The 7,848-nt window shown below is 43.6% G+C and overlaps 1 long non-coding RNA gene across 1 annotated transcript; it reads left to right on the top strand.

Annotated features, from left to right (window-relative positions):
- The first annotated feature begins 5,119 nt into the window (after positions 1-5,119).
- LOC134935398 (uncharacterized) lies at positions 5,120-7,070 on the top strand. The gene is made up of 4 exons (XR_010180113.1): positions 5,120-5,184; positions 5,954-5,977; positions 6,089-6,118; positions 6,983-7,070. It is a non-coding gene; the product is annotated as an uncharacterized LOC134935398 (long non-coding RNA).
- The last annotated feature ends 778 nt before the right edge of the window (positions 7,071-7,848 follow it).

Below are 7,848 nucleotides of genomic sequence, written 5' to 3'. Positions count from 1 at the left end.
AGTATAGAGTGTAAGTCTGTGGTATGAAGAGAATGAAGAATCACTCTGTGGTGTAGAGTGTGCATGGTAATATTCGTGGTAAAGTATGCAAAGGGTCAGTCTTGGTATAATGAAGTATGTGCAGTGACAGTCTGTGAGGTAGTGAAGTGTGGGGTGTAAATTAATGTTTATGGTAAGTCTGGCTTGTGTTGTGAATAGTTTGTTGTTTCAGGGTGTATTGTATTTATAGGATAATAAAAATCCTTGCCCAACTGTTATATATAGGGGGGTTCACTCAGATATGCCGGCGGTCGGGCTCCCGGCGACCAGCATACCGGCACCGGGAGCCCGACCGCCGGCTTACCGACAGTGTGGCGAGCGCAAATGAGCCCCTTGCGGGCTCGCTGCGCTCGCCACGCTACGGGCACGGTGGCGCGCTATGCGTGCCACACTATTTTATTCTCCCTCCAGGGGGGTCGTGGACCCCCACGAGGGAGAATAAGTGTCGGTATGCCGGCTGTCAGGATCCCGGCGCCGGTATACTGTGCGCCGGGATCCCATCAGACGGCATACTGAAGACCACCCATATAGGGTGTATTGCAGTCAGCAGCATTCGATTCATCCGAGAAGGTATATACACAGCCGGTCCCCTCCAATAGTAACAACTGGCCAAGTTGTTACCAATAATATAAAACAACAATAGGCGGCACTCACGGCTCCCCAAAGGGAAAAAAGTAGACTTAGTCGGATATCATGAACGTTTCAATGTTAATCAGATGAAAATGTTGTCTGAATAGCATTGAAACGTTGATGATATCCGACCGAGTCTATATTATTTCCCTTTGGAGAGCTGTGAGTGCCGCCTATTGTTATATATATATATATATATATATATATATATATATATATATGGTACTAGGAAAGAAGAACAAGCGCCTTATGGTGCAGTAATTTTGTTAATAGTGTATTTACAAACACAAATAATGGAGAGATCCGTACCAGATAGCAACTTGTGTCAAGGCCTATCAATTCCTTATCAAGTGGCTGTTCTCCACCATAAAGATAGTGTGCTGCACGCAGACAGCGCAGGTGGAATACAGGCTTGGAGCACTGAGCCAGTCTCAGAAGACACTTGGAAGAGTCCAGGAAAACCACCACAATATCTTTATGGGGGAATAATGATCAAATCTTTCCAATGAACCACTACTCTCTTCGTCTAAGGCATCATCATCATACTCAACAGGATCTATACAGAGTCCAGGAAAACCACCACAATATCTTTATGGTGGAGAACAGCCACTCGATAAGGAATTGATAGGCCTTGACACAAGTTGCTATCTGGTACGGATCTCTCCATTATTTGTGTTTGTAAATACACTATTAACAAAATTACTGCACCATAAGGCGCTTGTTCTTCTTTCCTAGTACCATTTAAATTCCATGACTAAGTATACCCGGGTCATTTACTGAGGAACTGAGCTGCCGCCAGGAAGTCTGGAGTGGGCCCATAGGATTTTGATGATCCGACCAATTCACTGAGGGCAGTGACGGTTTTTGAGACTTTATAAATCGCTAGTGACTGACCCCTAGAGGGAATTCCCGATTGCTGGATAAGCGCACTGATCTATAAAAAACTTTATTTATATATATATATATATATATATATATATATACAGTATATACACATATATAAACGAAATATGCCTGGCACTCACACTTTGAACAGGTCAACAGGTCCGGTGCACAACCTCTCAAACAAGCATATAAATCCCAGGTAATGTAGACACTTGGAAGAAATAACTGACAACACCACCGCTGGTACAGTCAATGGCCCTCATTCCGAGTCGTTCGCTCTGTATTTTTCATCGCATCGCAGTGAAATTCCGCTTAGTACGCATGCGCAATAATCGCACTGCGACTGCGCCAAGTAATTTTACAATGGAGATAGTATTTTTACTCACGGCTTTTTCATCGCTCCGGCGATCGTAATGTGATTGACAGGAAATGGGTGTTACTGGGCGGAAACAGGCCGTTTTATGGGCGTGCGGGAAAAAACGCTACCGTTTCCGGAAAAAACGCAGGAGTGGCCGGGGAAACGGGGGAGTGTCTGGGCGAACGCTGGGTGTGTTTGTGACGTCAAACCAGGAACGACAAGCACTGAACTGATCGCAGATGCCGAGTAAGTCTGAAGCTACTCTGAAACTGCTAAGTAGTTTGTAATCGCAATATTGCGAATACATCGGTCGCAATTTTAAGAAGCTAAGATACACTCCCAGTAGGCGTAGGCTTAGCGTGAGCAACTCTGCTAAATTCGCCTTGCGAGCGATCAACTCGGAATGAGGGCCTATGTTTCAGGGACCTTTCCCTTTTATCAAGACACAACCAGCAATAATACAAATCAAGATACAGATGTAGCCACCTTTATCTTGACTGTTTCTCCGCCGAGACGGGCGTTTAGCCACGCTAAGGCGATAGCTGAGTTTAATCACAGGCAGGCGCGTTGAGACGATCTAGATACTCATCATGCATTACACATCTCCACCACTGTGTGGCTAATGCTCCACTAATCCAGTACTTTCGATCGTACAGTATAGCGGCGGATTGATCTACAGCTCTGGCAATACTGTAGGCATAACGGGAGGCGGTGGAAAAAGTATGGAGTACTGTACAGTACTGTATGTGTATGGAGACGCAACTACAGTAATTGTGTAAAAGGAAGAATGTACAGTACAATGTATAAACACCGTGCTTTTAAAATATATGAGCGTCTGAGTTCGCTAATGCATAATGGGAATGGAGGACTAGCAGAAGGCGGAGGAAAACACCGTGCTTTACAAATGCGAGCGTCCGAGTCCTCTAAGGCATAAACCAACAGCAATGGGGCGGGGGCCGGGCGCTGTTTGCAGTACTTTCACACATGAAATTGGAAATCTCTCATGAGGCGTCGTGGGCTAGGGGTGAAGGCTCCCAACTCCCTCGCTGGGGGTCCAGGGTTCGAGACCTGATGTGCTTTCTTTCTTTTTTTTTTTTTTTTTTTCTGTAATAATGCACTGTATTATTTTATTTACATTGTAAGACAGTCAATGGAAGGATGCACACAGGTTTCACATAAATCAAAGTACATCTGCAGGAGCGATTCTTTACGCTAAATGCACCCAAACAGCGTGAATGAAATGAGTGTATTCTGACGCTACCAACTAAGCAAAACAGTACTGTAGATCTTCAGCGTTTGTGTATTGCACAGGACCTGAATTTCCTCCCTGTGCAGGCCCCCAGGGGGGAAGGGCGATGGGGGTAGGGGGGAGACGATGGAAAATACTGTGCCTTTGAAATGCAATTACATGAGCGTCCGAGTACACTACGGCATACTGTAAACCAACACCAATGGGAAGGAAGTGCCAACCTTATTTTTAATGTGTTCCCGTGACATTCACTTTAACATTTTTTTTTTTCTCTCCAATACAGTACATCCAATGGAAGGATGCACACAGGTTTCACATAAATCAAAGTACATCTGCAGGAGCGATTCTTTACGCTAAATGCAACCTACAGTACGGTACTGTAAGTGAGCAAAACAGTACTACAGTGGGCGTTTGTGTATTGCACATGACCTGCATTCCCTCCCTGTCTACTGCATGATCTGTGCAGGCTCCCATGGGGGAAGGGCAACAGGCTAGCAGGAGGCGGAGGAAAACACCGTGCTTTACAAATGCGAGCGTCCGAGTCCTCTAAGGCATAAACCAACAGCAATGGGGCGGGGGCCGGGCGCTGTTTGCAGTACTTTCACACATGAAATTGGAAATCTCTCATGAGGCATCGTGGGCTAGGGGTGAAGGCTCCCACCTCCCTCGCTGGGGGTCCAGGGTTCGAGACATGATGTGCTTTCTTTCTTTTTTTTTTTTTTTTTTCTGTAATAATGCACTGTATTATTTTATTTACATTGTAAGACAGTCAATGGAAGGATGCACACAGGTTTCACATAAATCAAAGTACATCTGCAGGAGCGATTCTTTACGCTAAATGCACCCAAACAGCGTGAATGAAATGAGTGTATTCTGACGCTACCAACTAAGCAAAACAGTACTGTAGATCTTCAGCGTTTGTGTATTGCACAGGACCTGAATTTCCTCCCTGTGCAGGCCCCCAGGGGGGAAGGGCGATGGGGGTAGGGGGGAGACGATGGAAAATACTGTGCCTTTGAAATGCAATTACATGAGCGTCCGAGTACACTACGGCATACTGTAAACCAACACCAATGGGAAGGAAGTGCCAACCTTATTTTTAATGTGTTCCCGTGACATTCACTTTAACATTTTTTTTTTCTCTCCAATACAGTACATCCAATGGAAGGATGCACACAGGTTTCACATAAATCAAAGTACATCTGCAGGAGCGATTCTTTACGCTAAATGCAACCTACAGTACGGTACTGTAAGTGAGCAAAACAGTACTACAGTGGGCGTTTGTGTATTGCACATGACCTGCATTCCCTCCCTGTCTACTGCATGATCTGTGCAGGCTCCCATGGGGGAAGGGCAACAGGCTAGCAGGAGGCGGAGGAAAACACCGTGCTTTACAAATGCGAGCGTCCGAGTCCTCTAAGGAGACTGGAGGGGGGCGAGGTTCAGGGGGAATTTTAAGAAAAATTACTTCACAGAAAGTGCAGTGGACAAGTGGAATAGCCTCCCATCAGAGGTGATAGAGCCTAAAACAGTAGAGCTACAGTATTTAAACATGCATGGAAGAGACATACATAAGGATATCCTTACAAAGAAATAAGGATCAAATAAGGTTTGATGTAAAAAAAAGGTTAAAAAAAAGAGGCAGATTAGATGGGCAAAGTGGTTCTTACAGTATTTGTCATCAAATTCTATGTTTCTGTATGCAGACCCTCCAACATGACCCGCCGCACTGCTCTGTTTCTAGACTTCCCTCTTAATTTATGATTTCCATCACCTGTGTTGAACTAGTTATATGATAAGAAAGCTGTTCCTTCACAGGTGATGGCAATAATAAATTAAGAGGGAAGTCCAGAACCAGAGCATTTTGTACCTAGTGGGGCGGGTCATGTTGGAGGGTATGTGTATTTCCTGGAATGAACCTTTTTTTTTTTCACATTAATGTTTTTTTTCACAGGCCCTACACTGGAACAGGCCACGGAGGAGGAGGAGGATGATGATGATGATGATGCTGCTGCATTTAGTGGTAAGAATTATTACTGACATTGATCTGATGCCATCAGAGTAGCACTTTTCATCAGATTTTTCTGGCAAATGCGTAGAAATCGGATGAAAATTGTTTTTGTTTGAACTGGTGATATTGCCCATACAGTAGCAACCGATCACATCCCACATTAACATTTACAGTATCTAGTTACACTTACAGACGATAATACAGTACAGTAGGTAATATTTGATTGGTTGCTACTGTATGGACAACATCCTGTTCTAAAAAAAACACCCATCTTACTCAATTTCTCTCTCTCTCTCTCTCTCTCTCTCTCTCTCTCTCTCTCTCTCTCACCCCTTGTCACTGTCTCTCCATTCATCTCTCTAGATACTGTCAGTGATGAATTTCCCATTAGGCACGAGAGGCACGTACTGTACCTAGTGGCGGCATCTGTTTGGGGGCCTCAGTTGGATGCTTACAGTATGCTAATACTGTCATCCCAAAAATTACCACTACAGTAACTGCTAAATATTTTAAGTGTACTGTACAATATGCACATACAGTACTGTACAGTATACATAATTCAAAAGAAAAAAGAGTTGCTACCTTATTCTAGTCATAATCACCGGCATACGGGTCACTCACAAATTTTCTGATGGTCTCGGTGGGGTCCCTTGGAATCACCATGCCTGTCACAAGCATACCTTTTTTTACCCACCTGACACTGGGCCTGGACACTAGTGTACTATTACTATACTTTTTACTGTATACTGTATCTTATAATATTCTTCTCTTTTACCCACAGACGACGAGCCAGAATACATTTTTGGTAAATATACTGTACAGTAGCAATAGTTGGTACTGTAATTACAGTATTTTTTTTCTCCAACATTATTTTAAGTCAAACTGATATGACTAACTGTATTTTATCTTTTTACAGTCCGTCGCCAACCAGTGGAGGAGACACCTGGTAATAAAATATAAATACATAATGCACTGTACTGTATTCTAACTTACTGTAACATGTATAACACTGAGCTGATCATCTTCACACCCTCTGACATAACCTTACAGTACATACTGTACTTTCTCTCTTTTTTCACCCTCTTCACTCCACAAATGCATGCTGCCTTTCCTGACTACTGATATAATAGTGTGCAGAGCGTAGCGAGGCACCGTGCCCACCGCATGGCGAGCGAAGCAAGCATAACGAGAATAAGAGACACTATTGCATGATATGTTGTGAATAAAGTTGCAGTACTGTGTGGCGTCATTTCAGATTGGGGAATTACTGTGTGGCCATGCCCCTTCCCAGCAAGAACATGCACCGTTTTGGGATGCACACCGAATGTGCACACTGTTGCTATTTTAAACATACAGTAGGTTGGAGGAGCACCAAAATGAGGACTGCTATGGTTGAGGGGTGATGGTGCTGGGAAAGGGGTACAGGATCAGAGGCGGAAATAGCGTCTGTGCAAGGGGGCAGCATCCAAAAACTTGACTAGGGAATCATATTATTTATGGCTGGCTCTGAGTACAGTCCACTATTATTGATAGTACTCCCTACAACACCACCTACAGTACTGTAACCCTCTTTTTTCTGAAGCGGTCATGAAATGTCATGACTGCTAATACATACAGTAAATGTCTACAGTATTTGTACTGTGGTGTTTTATTCCTTTGACAATTTGTTTATGACCTATTGAAGCTAAACTCTTGTACAGTACTTTATATTTTGAATACCAGCAATACAGTATAATACTGTACCTACAGTATACAGTAATAATTGTATAGTATTTGAATGTGACTAAATGTTTTTTTTTCTCCAATATAGTGCCAATGATTTATGGGGGCCCCAGACCGGGGCAAGATAGGTGGGCTGGCCCAGAAGCGGGCAGGCAGCAGCCCACTTATACAAGAGGTAAACTAAAGCAATGTTTAAATTACCTCGACAGCATACAGTAGTGTTTGATTTACTGTACTGACAATACAGTACTGTACATTGTAAATAACAAGATTGTCTAATATAGAGTAAAGTACTGTATTGCCATTACTACACTGTAAAGTATTCAGTATTTGTTTTGTAATACTGTCCTTTTTTTCCCACAGAACAGTTGCAGCGTGCCGTTCTGCTCCTGCGGGTGGTGGTCCACCTCTTATAATTTATTTTTTTGTGGTGGTGGTGCGGGGTGATGGTTTTTGTACTTTATTTTTAGGTTTTGCTTTTTTGAATTATTTTTCGTTTTTGTCTTTTGCTTTTTAACACTGTCGCATACGGACACCAGAATAGAGGACTGACAACAGCAGCCCCTGGATGGAAACGCAGCCCAAGGCCCCAGATGGACACAGCACAATGGACTCGGCTGCTACTGGATAGATACAGCAGCGCCCAAAAAATCAACAGGAATAAAAGGGGCAACTTGTACCAGGCCCTTACATTACCAGGAATGTGGTGAGCCAAGTTCATGCACTCCCCTTTGAGTAACCGAGCTGCTCCAAGTGGATTCAGCACAGTGCATGCAGCCCCAGAAAATGTACAGGTCATACAGGTACATTGACACAATTTTTTAGCTTCAGCTGTGTGAAGCTGATGTGCTGAAGCTAGGAGGTAGGTAATGATCTGGTTTCATCATAGTCGAGCTTCCAAGTCATTTTCCTCTTCGTTCTCAGCACAGCGTTTATGGTATCCCTTATCTTCCT

The sequence above is a fragment of the Pseudophryne corroboree genome, chromosome 6, assembly GCF_028390025.1.
Source record: "Pseudophryne corroboree isolate aPseCor3 chromosome 6, aPseCor3.hap2, whole genome shotgun sequence".
NCBI lineage: Eukaryota > Metazoa > Chordata > Amphibia > Anura > Myobatrachidae > Pseudophryne > Pseudophryne corroboree.
The sequence above is the reverse complement of the archived record's forward strand: the minus strand, read 5'-3'. Positions and strand labels throughout refer to the sequence as shown.